General features: G+C 38.7%; 1 protein-coding gene across 6 annotated transcripts in view; it reads right to left on the reverse strand.

Moving 5' to 3' along the window:
* The window catches only part of SCN1A (sodium voltage-gated channel alpha subunit 1), a 166,850-nt gene that overhangs the window by 139,515 nt on the left and 8,695 nt on the right, over positions 1 to 18,640 (reverse strand). For 2 of the 6 annotated variants that reach the window (XM_021076173.1, XM_021076170.1), the window contains exon 1: positions 8,431 to 8,699. The exons of 3 other annotated variants lie outside the window; for them this stretch is intronic. The gene's annotated coding sequence lies outside the window, so the exon portion shown is untranslated. Of the gene's footprint in view, positions 1 to 6,279; positions 7,092 to 8,430; positions 8,700 to 18,640 lie in introns of those variants that run through there. One more of the 6 variants, XM_021076171.1, reaches the window with a different exon arrangement.

The following is an 18,640-nucleotide window of genomic DNA, read 5'->3' on the forward strand; positions in this document are numbered from 1 at the left end:
GAATAAACTGTTAATGTACCTTTGCCATCTTTCCATTTGGTAATGATGATAAGCTTTTACCTTGATTTTCCCAACTTGTAGAAGTTTAATTCTAAATAGTTTTAAAAATTATGTACATAGTTGTCAGTATTTACAGTGGATTTCTGAGGGAGGGAGTTGTTTTTTAGTTATTAATCTGTGGTTAGTTCCTACTAAAAAATCCACTGAAAATAGTAGATGCTCCATGAATATAAGATGACTTTCCCCAAGTTTTGCTGAATTCTAAAGGGAGAAGTTACCAAATTACATGATTTTCAGGACAACACACTTTTGACATTTCAGAACAATCTTAATGTTAGATCTTTCCCAAAGGTCGTCTATTTGTTACAAATTTTCCAAAATACCACGATATTATTCTAGAGGCATCTGAGGCTGATAAAATATTCAAATACTCAGAGTGCCCATCATGGCACAGTGGTTAACGAATCCGACTAGGAACCATGAGGTTGTGGGTTCAATCCCTGGCCTCGATCAGTGGGTTAAGGATCCGGCATTGCGGTGAGCTGTGGTGTAGGTCACAGACATGGCTCGGATCCTGTGTTGCTGTGGCTCTGGCGTAGGCCAGCGGCTACAGCTCGAATTGGCCCTAGAAAAGGTAAAAAGACCAAAAAAGAAAAAAAAGAAAAATTCAAATACTCAACTCTTTCTTCAGTAACTTTGAGTTTATTATTTTGATTAAAGAGACAAATATCTTTATACAAAATAATTACTCAATTACATTTGAAAAATGATATATACTAACTTTTACGCTGATTTTTAAAGCAATTTATGCTTATTTTGGATAATTTGTACAAAATACTTTGGTATGTAAAATAAATTATTAATATTAATAAGTTTGCATATAGAGAATTATAGAGGTCATTTTATCAGGTTTATTCTTTAGTTTCTTTTTTGCTTTATGTAATTAGCGTATATTACTTCTGTTGTTAGAAGAATAAGATGCAACATTTTAAAAAGAAAGTTTATAAAAAAGAAAATTAAAATTGCAATCTCATAAACTGGAGATAATCACCACATTATTTCTAGGCTTTTTTTCCTAGGTAAATACATTTTTTTTTCAGTTTTTCACTGAGATTATGTTAGATAACTACATAAATATGTCACTTTTTAATGTACCAGTACATCCTGACCAATTTTGCGTAGAAGTAAATATTCTTTGAAATATTACATTGAGAGGCTTTTTAACATCTCATTATTGGCATGGATTATGATTTATTTAACCATTCTTCTAACATTGTGTATGTAGACTGCTTTCAATTTTGTTCAGTGGAATTACTCTTCCTAAATGGGGAATAGTTTGGTGGGACTGTCAGTCAAGGGGCCCAGGTCACCCTAAACTAAACATGCCAAACAGATGCTTGCTTGCTGTAATTTTAATCTAAAACCTGGATTTCAAAAAAAAAAAAAATCCTGAAAACAGTTGAACTGATTTATCCCAGAAGATAATAGTACACAGCAGAAACCACCAAAATGCCCCAAATCTGGGTTACTTGACTGTCATAGTTTCCCTTACTTTTGTCATTTCTAGGGTCTAGATTTTAGCTTTAATAACTTTCCAACATTTCCTGTAAACTTAAATTTAGCTCAGCCTCTGTTGAGATACTTTGAATTTTAATTATTTCATTTACAAGTTTCTTATGAATACCTTATATTTTATATCCCCTTTTGTCACTCTTCTCACTGAAACAAAAAGAGCCTTAGCTTAGTAAACTTATAGATTATGAAAATGAACATGACATTATAGGTATACAAGTGGAATCAATGTCACTGCCATTTTGCTGCTGTGGACTTTGTTATTCATCATGCCTCTTTAAATGAAACCTAATTAATTGCCTTTATTTGATTATTAACAAATACACCAAAAACTCCTTATTATCCAGTGCGAAAAAGTCATGAATAATAAAAGACTATCATTTATACAACACAAAAACAACTTCATTGCCAATAAAAAATGACTTATCAGTTTCAGTCATCTTTGCTCATTATTTTACCAGTCATAAGTGGAGCCAAAGGCAACTGCTTTAGACAGATATGTGACCCCTTCAAAATTCATATGTTGAAATGCTAACCTCTAGAACCTCTAGAATGTAACTGTATTTGGATACAGGACCTTTAAAGAAGGGAATAAATTAAGATGAGGCCATTAGAGTAGCCTCTTTTACAATCTGACTGGTGTCCTTATAAGAAGAAATTTGGACACAAAGAGACACAAGGGATGCACACACACATACACACACACACAAAATAATACAAGGATACTGCGAGAAGGCTCCCATCCACAAGTCAAGGAGAGAGGCTTCAGAAAAGAACAAAACTGCAGAGACCTTGATCTTGAACATTTAGCCTCTAGAACCATGAAACATAAATTTCTGTTGTTTAAGATATTAGATCTGTGATATTTTGTTATGGGAGCCTCAGTACACTCAGACAACAACCAACCCTATTTGAAAGGCACACCTTTCAAGTTCAATGTCTTCCCCTCAATGGTGTTTAGGAAGCAAAAGCAGATTAGCAATGTATATTATACAGATAATATTTGTATAAGTTTAGGAGAGCATGTGCAGTAACAGCCGAGATGTTTCTTGGAAATAACTAGTAATCTTTCTTCAAGAACGTTAGCTCATTACTGAACTGTACCCACTGCCTTAGATTTCCAGTAAACACACTAATGAGTGTTCAATTATAATAAAAAACGTTGACAAAAAGTTAGGTCAAAAAAGTATTTAGGGAGTTCCCGTTGTGGCACAGCGGAAACAAATCCGACCAGGTACCTTGAAATTTCAGGTTCCATCCCTGGCTTCGTTCAGTGGGTTGAGGATCTGGTATTGCTGTGAGCTGTGGTGTAGGTCGCAGATGCAGCTCAGATCCTGCGTTGCTGTGGCTGTGGTGTAGGCCAGCCACTGTAGCTCAGATTCAACCCCTAGCCTGGGAACCTCCATATGGGGCCCTAAAAAAAAAAAAGTGTTTAACAGTTAAGGGCATGGGGCCAAATTTCTAATTCTTTGGGAGAATCTTACTGCCCTTTTCCTCAAGAAAAATGTCACCAGTAATACCCAGAATATGAAATTATTGTTAATAGTAATATGTTAAAAACATAGACACACTTAAATACGACATGGCCAACACAATTAACAAGTCAATTCAATGCAGAAAAAAGTCTTTTTCAACAAATGGTGCTAGGACAATTGGATGTCAATATTCAAAAGATTGAAGTTGGACCCTGCCTCATATTATATATAAAATACGACTTGAAATGGATAACAGCCCTAAATGTAAGAGAGAAACCTATAAAATTCATAGCAAAAATTTCGTAACCTTGTATCAGGCATTGGTTTCTTACATATAAAACATCAAAAACACAAGTGACAAAACAAAAAAATTAAAGCCAAAAATAATAGAAACTTTATCAAAATTAAAGCCAAGGTTATAGATGGAGTATCAGAGGAAGAAGAGGGCATATGAGAGGCAAGGGATTTTTACGGTTTTCAGGGATAAACTAAGAAGGAAGGTTTATTTTAAGTTAGAAGAGAAACTTACATTTGCTAGAAAGGAACTACAATGCTAGCAGGTGACTGAGTGGGAGCAAATATCCAGGAAATAGAAAAAGATAAACCATTAGAATATAAATTTTGAAACAGAAATATAACAACAGAGTTTAATATAGATAAAAAAGAGAGCTTCTGGGAATTCAGTGGTTAACAAATCCAACTAGGAACCATCAGGTTTCGGGTTTGATCCCTGGCCTTGCTCAGTGGGTTAAGGATTCAGCGTTGCAGTGAGCTGTGGTGTAGGTTACAGACATGGCTCAGATCCCTTGTTGCTGTGGCTCCGGCGTAGGCTGAGGGCTACAGCTCTAATTCGACCCCTAGCTTGGGAACCTCCATATGCCGTGGGAGCGGCCCAAGAAAATGGCAAAAAGACCAAAAAAAAAAAAAAAAAAAAAAAGAGAGAGAGAGCGAGCTTCTGTTTTACCATATTATTTAACAATCACATTGATACTAATTTACTTCAAAAACTCATTTGTTCAAACTCTCTGAATGCCTACTATGTCCTGACCACTGTAAGGGATGGACAGACTTGTTTTCATCCTGACTAACAGCTCCCAGTCTATCTCTCCTCAATTTCATCATTTCAAGGGGAAAGTCATTACAAGCAAGTCTGACTGGGTGACAGGGACTGCTTTTTATTTTAACTGATAGTTTATAGCAATCTAACCAACAATCCAATTCAAAGAGGTTTTTCCCCCCATCAAAGAGTGCCTCTGAAACATTTTTGAGCCAATTTCACTGCAAACTAGAAACTCTAGAATTTTTTTACAGAACTTTTCAAGTCATTAAAACTGTGTAGTGTGAGAAAATGACTTGGTTTATTTATTCTTTTTAACCTCGTAACTTGTTACCATTAAAAATGGGATTTAAATTGACTTGATGTTGTTCCTTGATTTGTTTTTCATAAAGGCCAGGGACAATTAGAGCCAATTAGTATACTGGAGGAGACTCTGCACATCTGGCTGGTCACCTGTGTGACTTTGTTTCCTTCCATTTCTTCTGCTCTCCTGATTGCTCAAGAGACAGGTGCCCTTTGGGACTTGTGTTTTCTCCCTTCCCTCTTCCCAGAAGGCTCTTCTCTTCCTTGAGATTAAAAACTGAGATTAAAAATTGCTTTCTGCACCTCCTGAGCACTGTTTTCTCTCTGCCTGCCCCCCTCATCTTCATTATTGCCTTATTCTGTCTTATTTTTCTTCGAAGAATGTGTATTGGCTATTATTTCATTATGCACTGATTGCCTATTATCTAACTCTGTCTTTAGACTGAAAGCACTGTGTGGGCAGGAATTTTATTTATTTATCACATTCCAGCACCTAGAGTAGGGACTCTCCAATAGTATAGACAGGGATATATTTTTTTTAATGAATAAATGACATAGATTTAGGCAATCATTCTAAACCAAGGTATTTTGAAATTTTGACATGTAAGAAAGCAGATGAATTATGGTGGACAGGTAAAGACTGCACCAACCTGAGTCTTTTTTTTTTTTTTTTTTTTTTTTTTTTTTTGTCTTTTTGCCATTTCTTTGGCCACTCCTGGGGCATATGGAGGTTCCCAGGCTAGGGGTCTAATCAGAGCTGTAGCCACCAGCCTACGCCAGAGCCACAACAACGTGGGATCGAGCCAGGTCTGTAACCTACAGCACAGCTCACAGCAACGCCAGATCCTTAACCCACTGAGCAAGGCCAGGGATCAAACCTGCAACCCCACGGTTCCTAGTCAGATTCGCTAACTACTGAGCCACGACGGGGAACTCCCAACCTGAGACTTTACTATGTGGGTTGAGGCATAGCTCTACCATCACAAAGGTAATAAGAGTCAAGAGCACAGACTCTGCAGCCAGACAGCCTGGGTCGAAGTTTGGTCTCCACCCCCTTACAAACTGTCTAACTAAGGGCAAGTTAATCTTGTGCTTCCTTGGTATCCTCATCCGTAAATGCGCAATTAATAATAGTACCTACCCTATAGACTTAAATGAGAAAATATCTGTGAGGTGCTGCTTAGAATAGTGGCTGGCACAGTAAATGCTATACATTTTTGTTAAATAAAATAATCAATACACAAGAACCTGGGCAAAAGAAAAAGTTGGAAAAGCACAGTTCAGGACAGTTAGGGGAAGTCTGGCCTCATTTTTTTTCTGACCACTGTTGCTCTGAGAATAAAACCCTCCCCTCACCTTCTCCTAAAGCAGTATAATCTAAATTGATCTGTGAAACAGGTTTAATTGACTAATCAGCATTTCAAAAGAAAGTCTTACTTCTCAGAGCAGAGCCCCATGAACCCTGAGGTTGAAGACTGCAAGAGCTTCAGTAGCTGATTCTCACACTCTCTCTCCCCTCCCTATAATCTCTTCTTCCTCCCCTCCCCCTTCCAAGGTAGCTGGGATATCTGGCCTTGGGCTCTGTCTTTACAGGGAGAGAGTGATGGGTTTAGCTTCTCCAAGTATCTGGGAGGAAAATAACTCCTTGTAAGGTAGCCCAGGTTAAATTTCACAGGGGTGCTTCCCTGTGTGAGCTCATAAAATCCACCAGGATTGCTTAGTCTGTAACATCCCAGAGGTAACTCTATACGAACCCCGATTTTTCCTTTCCCTGACTGCAGCGCCCAGCGAAGATGCTCTTCCATTTTTCCTCTCTGAATCTCTGGATTTCCTGACAGTGCCCTCTACACAAGGAACCAGAATGTGTCTTACCGGACTCCTCTGTGAGGTTCCAGAGTTTTCATTTCCTGTGTGGGTGGCAATAGCTTACTTCTGGGTTTCTAGTCAGTCCCTTGGCCCCCAGTATCACTGATTGGTAAAGCCAAAGCCTAGCTGAGATCCCCAGTGCCTTCTTGGATGCTGTATAATTAATTAGGCCTCCAGTTGTGCTGTCCCCTCCCCTCCCATAGATGGAGAAAACCTCTCCACCAGGCCTTAAAGAGAAATTGCCCTAATAAGTGAGTCTCCAGATACCAAGTTTCCCAGCAAGAGGGGGCCATGGAAACAGACTATTAGTATTGGCAACAAAATCCAACTTTTTTTTTTTTACCACTTCAGCATTCCAGATGTACCGGCCGCCTAATGAGATATTTGGAAAAACAAAACAAAACACACACACACAGACCAACAGTGTAAAGAGGGAAGAAAAAAAAAAAAAAGCTGTACAAAAGAGCTGCAGTAAGTTTCATGAAAACTAACTCCCTTGCTGGATTCATGTGATATAACCAGCCACTGGTGCTCTGGGCAGGTGGTTATACTGTTACCTCACTCTCTCCATGAAATTGTTTTCCCATAAACCTCTGTGGCCATCCATTCCTGTCTACACATTATGTTCCTAAAATAGACACCATCTAAAAATCTCTTCAAGGAGCTTTGTGGAGGAAGGCCTACATTGCAACACTGCTTCTGGAAGAAGGATGCAAGGCTTGACAGCAATTGCAAATGCAGAAACGGCAAAGGAGAGCCTTAAAGGAGTTTTTCATCAAATGCACAGATGATGGGAAAGAAAAGTGTCAGACACCGGTGAATGTGCAGCAGCTCCAATTGCATCACCCTGGCGTGCCAGGTATTGCAGCAAATAGGAAAGGTAAGCGACCCACCGCTCTGGACAGGAGCAATGAAGAGCCAGGATCACCAACCTCAGCATGGAATTTTCCTATTTCTATTTGGCATCAGCCTCTTGGGATGATTTAAAGTGCTTAATGGAGAAATATGTTCTGTTACTACACTAGCGCATCAGAAATACCATGTGAACCTGTAAATCCACAGAAAAAAAAAAGCCACATTTTATTGGGGTGATAGCAACAGCGTTTGGCAATGTGCAAGTCTGCTACTGCACCTCAGAAATATCTAGTCACATGCACATATGGAGAGAATGTTCCCCTGCTTTGGCTTTAATCATTTTGTGGGATATGTGAAAAAGCACCTATCCCACTCTCTTTGGACTGATTCGTTAGAGAGGAGTGACAGTTGTCAGGGAGTCACAAAAAAGGAATATGGGAAGTAAACTGGTGGGGGGGGTGTCTTTAAACAAACACCTCAGACAGGAGAGAGGGAATCCATGATAACAAAGACCTTTGAAAAAGCCTCATGTCTACACAGAGACATTTTTTGTGCCATTTGGAAAAGCAATACTGGGAACTGAGCAGCATCTGCAGTCTCACTGCTGATAGTGACCTCTGTCTAATTAGAAGTAACTCAACCTTTCCCATTTGGCATCCCAGGAAGAAGGAATTCTTTCCCACTACCCTCCGCTCCTTTGTTAGCATGCTCCACTGGAGTTCTAGAGAATAAATCATTGTTCCCCTCTTGCCCAAGGCATGAGGCATTTCTCCTCAAAAGCCCAGCCTCTGCTGAGGAGGCTCAAACCCCTGCAGTGCTAGGCTCCAGCAGCCGTCCCGCTGCCTTCTTTCTTCCTGTGGGGTTAACACTGAGATCTAATTTTTGCTCCATCTTTAGGAACACTATGACCTCTATTCACAGCTAAGCTAGTCCAGTTCTAAAGCACCAGTGAAGGAGGGGGCTTCAAAAGGGGACCTTGAACAGGATGGAGGCAAGCAAAGGCAAGAACTGGCCAGGTTCCAAGCTCTTTCGGGTCAAAGAATCCCATCTAGTATCAAAATGCTGAACTGCAAAACAAACCTCATTTCAGTTCGTGAACGGATCAGAGAGGAAGGGGGAGGGGAAACGGAGGAGAAGGGGAGGAGAAGAGAGGGAGGAGGGGGACCCGTCGGTCCGAATTCACATACAAAAATGGACTTCCTGCTCTGCCCAAACTGTATTTCCACGGGCTCTTTTTTTCCTCCCAAAGAATAACTGGTATGAATATGCCTAAGATTGCAACAAAACAATCAGATAGCTTACCTGATAAAAGGGAAAATTACCCATCTGCAGTGAGGAACAGCATCTCCCAAAAACCGGATGATAACAACGTGCCTTCAGTTGCAATTGTTGAGATTCCTTCTTGAAAAAGGGGACCAAGTATTTACAAGGGCTGCAGCCTCACTGGGGCAGGACACACATACACAAACACACACGCGCGCATACATACACACATGCACCCCAGACCGCTGCAGTATCCTCTCGGCTTCATCCTCGTCTCACTCTATGGTACCTAATACAAATCAGCAAATAGCTTGTTTAAAAAAAAAAAAAAAAAAAAAAAAAAAAAATTTCGAGGTAGCACCTTGCATTACATCGCCATCTAGTGGCCAAATTTTCTCATCAGCAGCTTTCTGTGTTCTTTCTCAACCTCTCTTCTCTCTCCTCAGCCTCTTCATTTCACTCTTCTTTTTGGCTCTCTCACTGTTGCTTCCCGTTTCCCCTTTATTCCTAATTGCTCTATCATATCAAACATCTAATGACTCAAAGATTAAAAAGTTTAAAATTAAATATAGCTATTTTCAAGGATAGAAAATAACTTTAGTGTTGTTTTTGCATTTTTTGTTAAAAATTGTTGCTTTATTCCTACTATGAATTATTGTTATCTTCACAAATTATGGAATTTGTGAATAAAGCTTTAGGTGTCATTTTTTGTTCCACAAGAAGAAAACTGGGTAACTCTTTTACAGCTGGATGATTTTCCATTGGAGATCTAGTTGAAATTTTTCTCATTTTTAGTATTGTAGTTTAATAGTTGATTCTGTATTATAGTGAACAGCTCAGAGTGAGAAGATATGAGTTTTACTTCAAGCTCAACACAAATGAGCATGTGCCTTTGAGCAAGTCACTCAACTCTTATGAAAACTTACACTTCCCATCTTTATCTGTCGCTAGAGGTTAAATAAGATTATCTTCCCACTTTAAACGTCTGTGGTTCTATCTTTTACTGAAATATGTTTCCCTACTTTATAGACACGACCTAAAGTTTAGTTGTAATAATATGTTTTAGTAAGCAAATACATATTTTGACTCCAACTAAGTATTACCTATTCATAGAATTATGAAAGCCATGTATATCAGGTTTTCCTAAGACAATGGAAAATTCATGCTAAGCTATTTATAACTCCAGGAAATGAGAGTACATTTTTTGTGTTATAAAATGGAAATAGTCTTTAGCATTTGGTCATACATAAGCTCACAATTAACTATGTGTAGATTAGTCATTTGACATAATTTTCAGTAAATATTTCATCCTGATCGTCTTCCATCTAACCCACTTATTGCTGAAAATTATCTTGCATGTGCTTTACCATTTATTAAAATATCACTTTCAATATTTAATTGTTCTCTTCCTTATTATAGGACAGCACAATAGATACTGTTAATATTATTATGATTCTCCCCATAGTACAGTTGGGAAAACTGAGGGCCTTCGGAAGCTTATTGGGGTTTATTATAGGACACCACAATAGATACTGTTAATATTATTATGATTCTCCCCATAGTACAGTTGGGAAAACTGAGGGCCTTCGGAAGCTTATTGGGGTTTATTCAAGGCCACCCATAACTTTCAAAGTGAGAAAACTAAGGCTCTTTTTCCCAAAGTCCATTTGTTCTTTACAACATACTCAGAAATGCTCCTTTCTTTTCATGTTCTGGAATCACATGAATGAAATATGTATTTCTGTCTTTGTAAAACTTTTACTAACCCTTATTTATAAATTGCTCATGTGACCATTATATCTATAAAAGAAAGAAACTATGTAAGATCATTTTCTGCTACAGCTCAAAAATCCTATACTTTCACGATAATGAACCAAGGTAGCATGAACATATTAATTAAATTTATTCAGTGTCTGAGAAACAGTGTTCTTCAGTCTCTGGCAGAGTCTGAGCAGTGCTGAAAGGAGCTAGAGGGAGACAGGTCACCAATGTTTGGTAAATAATTACCAGGATGTTAGAGATGAAGAGGAAATGGAAAGTATGTGAACAGGCAGAATTTTTTTTTTTTTTTAATTTTAGACTACTGGTTTACATACAAATAGTCTTTACGGTTTAGAGAAAGTAAGAACACCCTGACCACAAGCTTTAATGCCTTCTAATTGCTCATTACAGAAATCAGCTTTCTGAGTGCCTGTTGTCAAAAGTCCTCTCAACAGCTCTTCTTCCCCAATCCTCGGAGATGAACCTGTGCTTCTGGCTCAAGGGGACCAGGATAAGGGAGGGTGCTACCTGCAATTCTGGCAGCTATGGGGGTCAGCCTTCTCTCACAGTGCAGACTCAGACCAAGGGGGACAGGGTGCTGAGAGAAGGGAATCATGCAGTTGTGGAAGAGGAAGCAGTGACAAAAGACAGAGCCAGAATCATAACAAATGTTGGCAAGGATGTGGAGGAAAGGGAACCCTTGTATACTATTGGTGGGAATATAAATTGATGCAGCCACTGTGGAAAACAATAAAGAGAGAGGTTCCTCAAAAAAATAGAACTACCGTATGATTCAGGGTATATATGAAAAAGAAAAAAAAAAAAACACACTAATTCAAAAAGATACCTGCACCCAAGTGTTCATAGTGGCACTATTTACAATAGCCAAGAAATGGAAGCAGACTAAGTGTCCATCAACAGATGAATGGATAAAGAAGCTGTGGTACACACACACACACACACACACACACACACACACACACACACATCACACAGGACTACTACTCAACAATAAAAAGAATGAAATTTCTCCATTTGCAGCAACATTGATGGACTTGGAGGGCATTATGCTAAGTGAAACCAGTCAGACAGAGAAAGGTAAATACTATATGATACTGCTTATGTGAGGAATCTAAAAAGATACAACAAACTAGTGAAAATAGCATAAAAGAAGCAGACTCACAGATATGGAGAACACACTAGTGGCACACTAGTGGTTCCCAGTGAGGGGTAAGGAGGGACAGCTCAGAGGTGGGGTAGCGGGAGGTGCAAACTATTGGGTATAAGATAAGCTCAAGGATATATTATATACCACGGGGAACATAGCCAATATTTTGTAATAACCATAAAGGGAAAATAACTTTTTAAAATTATACAACAATAAAACATTTTAAAAATAAAAACTTTTTTTCCAGAAACAGAGCCAGAAAACTCCAAACAACTTCCTGTTTCTGGTTCTGGTCTTTCCCCAAAGTGAGATGCTCTCCTAATTTGGGGTTTTATGGTAGTCACAAATAAACTCCATTGTTGGTTGGCTGAGCTTGGCTTCTGTTCCTCTGTGGAGTCCTGATCAGTTCAGTCACTATAGGAATCCAAATACCCTAGTCCTGGAGAGCCCTCAAGACTGGGAATCTGACACTTCCTTCATTCATGTCTTCAAGCCCCTGCTAGAAACCAGGCACTATTTCAAATACAGATGTTACATCAGTGAACAAACCAGACCCGAATCTCTTTACTACTGGAGTTTATTTACTCTGACACATCAGGTAAATGGACAGCCTTCCTGTTTTCAAAGCATACATCACCCTTCTACCTCTGTGTCTTTATTGACCATCTTTACTTGACAGACTTTCCTTCCATCTGTACATGGAAAATTCTACCAATGTTTTAGGTCACGTGTTCTTTTTTCTTTAATGTTATTCTTGTTTTCTCAGTAGGTAGAATCTCTTTTGTTAATTACTGAACAATTTCGTGTTTTATTTTGCAGAATACAGTTATTTGTTTAGTTTTGAAAGCATTGGGTGTAAGAGAATAAATGGCTGTTCTGAGACTCTGAAAAAAAAAAAAAAAAAAAGGCCAACATCCCACCCATTGTACAATGAGGATGTTTAATGAATAGCTTGTCATTCTACACACAAGACATTTCATTTGTCAGAGCTGAACAAGTTTTACAACATTGGTCATTTTATATATTCCTTATATTAGGCCTGGCATAAAAGCAAAATATGAGATTTTTATTAAATTAGTATGGTATACACTTAAGATCACACATTTATAAAAGTTGGCAAGGAGTTCCCTTTGTGGCTCAGCTGTAACGAACCCAACTCATATCCATGAGGACGCGGGTTTGATCCCTGGCCCCACTCAGTGGGTTAAGGATCCAGCATTGCCATGAGCTGCAGTGTAGGTCACAGACACAGCTCAGATCTGGCATTGCTGTGGCTGTAGTGTAGGCTGTTAGCTGCAGCTCTGATTTGACCCTTAGCCTGGGAAACTCCATATGCCACAGGTGCAGCCCTAAAAAGACAAAAAATAAAATAAAAATTTTAAAAGTTGGCAAAAGATAAATTGAAACAAATCTTTCTGTGTTACCTTATAAAACTATTGTCCTTGTCCCTCATGGCTCTGTGCTGAGAGTTTTATTTACTTATCTTATTAGCCTCCCAGATTCTAAACTCCCTATGGAAACAGTCCTCCATTTTATTTGAGTAGAAGTTAATTTATTGAGCTATCATTTTCTCTCTCCCACTGTTATGTTTCTAGATTCAAAGAATTAGAGGGTAATTCCCCCCCTCCCCCTTTTCTTCCCTAAGTTAGCTATTCTAGGAGATCCTTGGTAATCTCATCTTAGAAGGCAGAAAGAACGTACTAGCTATTTCCTACATGACAATATTTCTTCAACCTGTGAATACATGGACTTACCAAGCTGGCTGATAAGCTTGGGCTGTGCCTTTCCTAGGTGAGAGTTCCTAACAAGGCAAAGAGAATGAAAGCATAAGATGTCCTTTAGTCTTTGAAGAGTTCTCTTTGAAGAGTATGGGATTGTTCCTTTGGTAGAGCTTTGTAGGGTACTGGTGACAGCCATTCACTGCTCAATGCCCAACAAAGAAAGGGAATATTGTAATGACATCATCACAGTCCGTAAATCTTGGGTGTTAAAGAGGAAGAGGAGTCACTCAGGTGGAAAAAGCCAGGACTCATCTTTTCGCCTGTCAGTTCTGAGACAGCCCGGAGAAACTGCTGCAATTAGAACTCTAACAGAGTTCAAGGAGAGAGCTCAGCATCAGAAGAAGGCTGAAGAATCAGTGTGATTAACATCTGAGTATTATTTAATATTTTCTTGAATAGAAAAGAAAGGGAATTTGTTTTCAAAACATTCTGCCTAATGTCCAGCTCTTGGAATTCTGAAACTTTTTATTAGCTGTCTTATAAAAAGAATTAATTAACTCTTAGTTAACTTGAAGCCTGGCAGGGAGAAAGGGACCACCCTTGATTTTAGGCCCAAAATTTCCCAAGGTATTGGTCAAATCATGATTTGAATTCTGGATTCCTTTGCTCGGAGTTATAAGTGACATCCAAGTTTTAAGGCTGAAAATATATCTAGATTCTCCTGTAATTTATTTGGAAACCTAGGCTCCCTGTGCGGGGTTCCTTCTTGAAGGAAAGGGATTGAAATGCTGGTGTCTGGAGTTAAACCTGGGTAGTGGTCTGACATTGGGATGGTGTCCTGGAGGTTATAGTGGTGATGCCACTGTGGCTGTGAGTGTTGACAGGCCTTCTGATGGAGTGAGCAATTCCGACATGGATAGAAAATACGAGGGTCAGAATTTGAACCCAGACTTTATGATTCTAAAGCCATAGGATCACTGTGTCATTACCTGGCTTCAAATCCTGGCTTTGCCCCTTGTGACTGAAAAATGGAACTCAGCTAAAGCGCAGTACTAAAGTGATCCCATGGGACACATAATTTTCCACTCCAAGGCTTTGCTTTTATAGGTATGAATTTCCTTTTTTTTTTTTTTTTTTGAACATACAGCACTCTGCAGATATACTACCAATCCCTTGCTCTCTCCCAAGCATTCACTAACATGGTAACTTTAGCAGCCATTACTTTAGAAATAGAAATCATTTCCTAGTAGAAAATAATGAACACTTACCTTTACTTTTCAGGTTTATGTATCTTTTGAAAATGAGCCAGAAGTGAATGTAGAACTTACTGACTACCAGATAAAGAAAGAAAGAAACTACAATTAAGAACTCTCTTTTAGAACTGAGACAACTAGTTTTTCAGCAAGTTTAAAGTTTTCTTAATGGCACAAAATTGGCCTTTTGGTTTCAGAATATTTTGTAGGTACTAGAAGGTAACCACTTAAAACTGTGGTAACGTCCATACGTCCCACCAAAAAACATGATATCAAATATTTGAGGGCCTCCTACTTGAATTTACTGAATCAAAACTATATAGGTTTGTGATGTCCCACTCACAGATTGACATTTTTTAAAAAATCACCTACAATATATTAAGCTTCTGTAACTTTTTTTTCCTTCTATAATTGTTTTTCTAACTAATCTTATTCTAAGATGTTTCTCAGGTGTCTATGGCATCAATGGATTTGTGGGCACACAAAGTTTCTAAAAAAAATCATTAAAATTACTCATGACTCTCCTTCTGGTATAGAGGAGAAAGAATGGTAAGGGGTTTTCTTACCTCACCACAGTGCTGTATTTTAAAGTGAGAAAGAGAGGGAGGGGATTATAATAGAGACTGTCAGATTCCCCCAGATCACCAAATTCTTCATGCCTTCCCTGCTATTCCATCCAAAGCAATGAAAGCCAGAATTAAATCATAAATCCACAGATGATCATTTCCAGGGTTGCAGTTACTGCTTGTTGGGGATTCACTGAAGTTTCCTTTCAGTTACATAGGCACCAAAGGAAATAATGGTATTCCTATACCAAATAAACAGGTTCTGTGGACAAGACAAAGTAATGCACAAGCCTGATTTCTCAAAGGGGAATTAAGTATATAAATGTAAAGCATCTGATGAGGTCAGCATTGCCATACCAGTTCAAGAGGGATATTAGATTACAAAACTACCTCTTATTTCTTATGATATTACTCTTCCTCCATTATACAACCATCCAAGCAACACTTTTAAAAACTACTCTCTCATTTCACAGTATATACATATATACCAAATAATTGTGCTGTACACCTAAAACTGGTACAGCATTATATGCCAATTCTATCCCAATTTTTAAAAATCACTCTAGTATTGCAATAAATGTCAATTTTAAATCCTGTATTATTTAGGGGCCTGATTTATTTTTGGTCTTTTTTCCTCAGCTAAAGTGTAAGAATATGCTATCAATATTTACTGAGGACAACCTCAATGTCATTTTTCATAACAACAAACTCTTTGCCTTTCCTTAAATAAGCCAGGAGCCTACATACCTGCAATACTTTGCTTTGTTCCTTCTGCTTAGAGACTTCCTCTTCTCTGGCCTCATCCCGCTCCTCTTTTACCTATGCACCTCCTCATTGTCTGGCCCTACCCCATAATCTTTTTGAGAGCAAGAACTCTGTCTTATTTACCATTTTATTTCCCAAACATATCTCGGTGAGTGTAGTTGAATGAAAATTATTTTCTGAAGATGAACTGAGGGTATCTGCTGACCACTGATGAATCAAAATTCCAAAATGAAATTCCACTACAATTTACAGTAGGATAAAATATTTTAAACCTCACAAAAGGAATGCCAGCTGACAAAAATCTTTACCATTACTCTACAGAGATGATAATCATTGAGGCAGTGTGAGCTGGAAAGTTCTTAGAGATCACCTGGACAAGGGTTTTTATTTTAGATACGAGAAAGGATGTCAAGAGAAGTGTTGTGACTTGTCCAAGGTCACCTAGCTAGTTCTATCCCACAAAAGTCCATTCAGATTTTTTCCACAGACTAACTATGAAGGAAATTAATATTGAGTAGGTGCATCAGCACATAAGACGCAAAATGGAAGTGAGTGGAGTATTTCTAGATACGCCACAATTGATTTTCACTCATGTTTTGACAGAGAGATGGATGTGATGGAGTATCTGAGTGCAGTTACTGTTTAAGAAGGTGATGGACTAACCAATCTTGGTTTTAGCAAAGGATAAAAAAAAGTGACCGTCCTTCACTTCACATCTAGCTCCACCTACTCATCTTAAATATTAACCACAAATTGTTCAAGTTCAAGGGCATGAATATCAGGGACTCAGAATGTAATGATGGCAGCTTTCAGAAATACAGACCCCAAAAGAGCCCCCAGGAAATATCCGGAAAGCAAATGATCTTGAAGTTGTATAATTTCTTTGAAAAGCCAAAACGTAATCTAAAAATACAGTCTGTTTCTTTAGGCCGATATACCATACAGATATTGAAGTTATCTTTCATGAAGGAAAACAAAATGTAATATTTCACACGTCTGAATTTTATGCTTCTTTTTCTCTCTATATAAAGGCTTCATAAAGCTTTGGATCTTGAAATAAGATCAAAGTATATCACAATATTTGAAGTATCATGCCCAAACTTACTGCCACAGGAGGATAAAGAAAGGAAAGAAACATCAATGCAAATAAAGAAGATGCATGAACAGTTATAAAAAATTAAGATACTGTGCTGGGTTTTATTCTGTGTTTACATGTGCTCTTTCTCATCCTCTTAAGTCAATTAAACATTATGCTTGGTTTTTGCCTGATCTACTTTGTGCAATAATATCCTCCTTTGCAAAGATGAGTCAGTTAATGCTAATGCTAAGAAAAATATGCTTGGTTACTTATAGGAACCAAAACACCAGTCTTCCACTTTAATATATCTTTAAATCAACCATTATCACTTATTTATTGAAGAGGTTTAATTCAGTTTTTTTTTATAAAGAGGACTTTCTTTAAACTAAAGGAAATAGCTGATATTTACGAAGACAACTCTTTATTTACAGAATAAAACTGAACTTTGCCGTAACTTAGCATAAGCAAACATGAAGTTCCTGTTCCCCTAAAGAATTCTTACCAACATCTTTTTCCTTTCATGTTCAAGGGCAGAAAGCCACTGATTTTGCCAAGAACATAGCAAAGCTATCCCAAGGTGCTCATGTCATTGGGATTAGGTGCTTCCATGTTTCTCTGGGAGATGAACACTTCACACATTCCTAAGTAGTTCTGGTATTCAGAAATCCATTCAAAAACTCACACACAGGGGAGTTCCCGTCGTGGCGCAGTGGTTAACGAATCCGACTAGGAACCATGAGGTCGCGGGTTCGGTCCCTGCCCTTGCTCAGTGGGTTAACGATCCGGCGTTGCCGTGAGCTGTGGTGAAGGTTGCAGACGCGGCTCGGATCCCACGTTGCTGTGGTTCTGGCGTAGGCGGGTGGATACAGCTCCGATTCAACCCCTAGCCTGGGAACCTCCATATGCCACAGAAGCGGCCCAAGAGATAGCAACAACGACAAAAGACAAAAAAAAAAAAAAAAAAAAAAAAAAAAAAAACTCACACACAAATTACCTACGATTACATTTCTTCTCCTCCCTTTCCTTGGGAAAAGAATTCTTGCTTTTCCCAAAGGGAGGGAGGAGAAGACATACAAAACTTCAGGGCTCACTTCAGGGCTTCAAACTCCATTTTTGTTTATTTTTTCATGTTGTTTTGTTTTGTTTTTTTCAGGTCCGCACCGGTAGCACATGGAATTTCTGGCTAGGGATCAAATCAGAGCTGCAGCTGCAGGCCTACATCACAGGCACAGCAACACCAGATCCAAGCCACATCTGCAACCTATACTGCAGCTTGTGGCAATGCTGGACCGTTAACCCACTGAGTGAGACCAGGGATCAAACCTATATCCTCATGGAAACTATGTCGTGTTCTTAACCCACTGAGCTACAAGGGGAGCTCCCAAACTCCAGAATAGGTTGGTGAGTGATGGCGGAGAAGGCATACAAAAGGCCAGAGGATAACTATATTGGGCCTAGTCATTCTAGAATACCTCGGAAATATTGTAGCCCATGAACTGAGTTACTACTTCTGGGATCAACCCCATTCACGATGGATAGCAGAGCACTGGAAGGTCTTACCCATATCTGGGATCCCTTGGATCTCAAGTGGGGAAAGAGATGTTGGGCAGCTGTACTCCTATGCCTACATGCGGACGCTATCTCTTGGTGTCCAGAGGCAGATGAAAGGCAAACAGATTCATCTACTCATTATAGGATGCTAAAATGGCATAACCACTTTGTCTCAATGTTTTCCATGGCACTTGGTACATAAGGAAATACAAAGATTAATACACTTGTTTCCTCATTCTACTCAGTCTCTTTGAAAGTCTTTTACATTATGACTGTTTTCATAGCAAAGTAACCTGTATTCCTCCTCTCTGTGGGGAAGAACAAGCTGAATAAGCAAAAAAAAAAGAAAAAAGGGCAGAGGCTCCTTCCCTGCTTATTCAGGGTCT

Source organism: Sus scrofa, chromosome 15, assembly GCF_000003025.6.
Source record: "Sus scrofa isolate TJ Tabasco breed Duroc chromosome 15, Sscrofa11.1, whole genome shotgun sequence".
NCBI lineage: Eukaryota > Metazoa > Chordata > Mammalia > Artiodactyla > Suidae > Sus > Sus scrofa.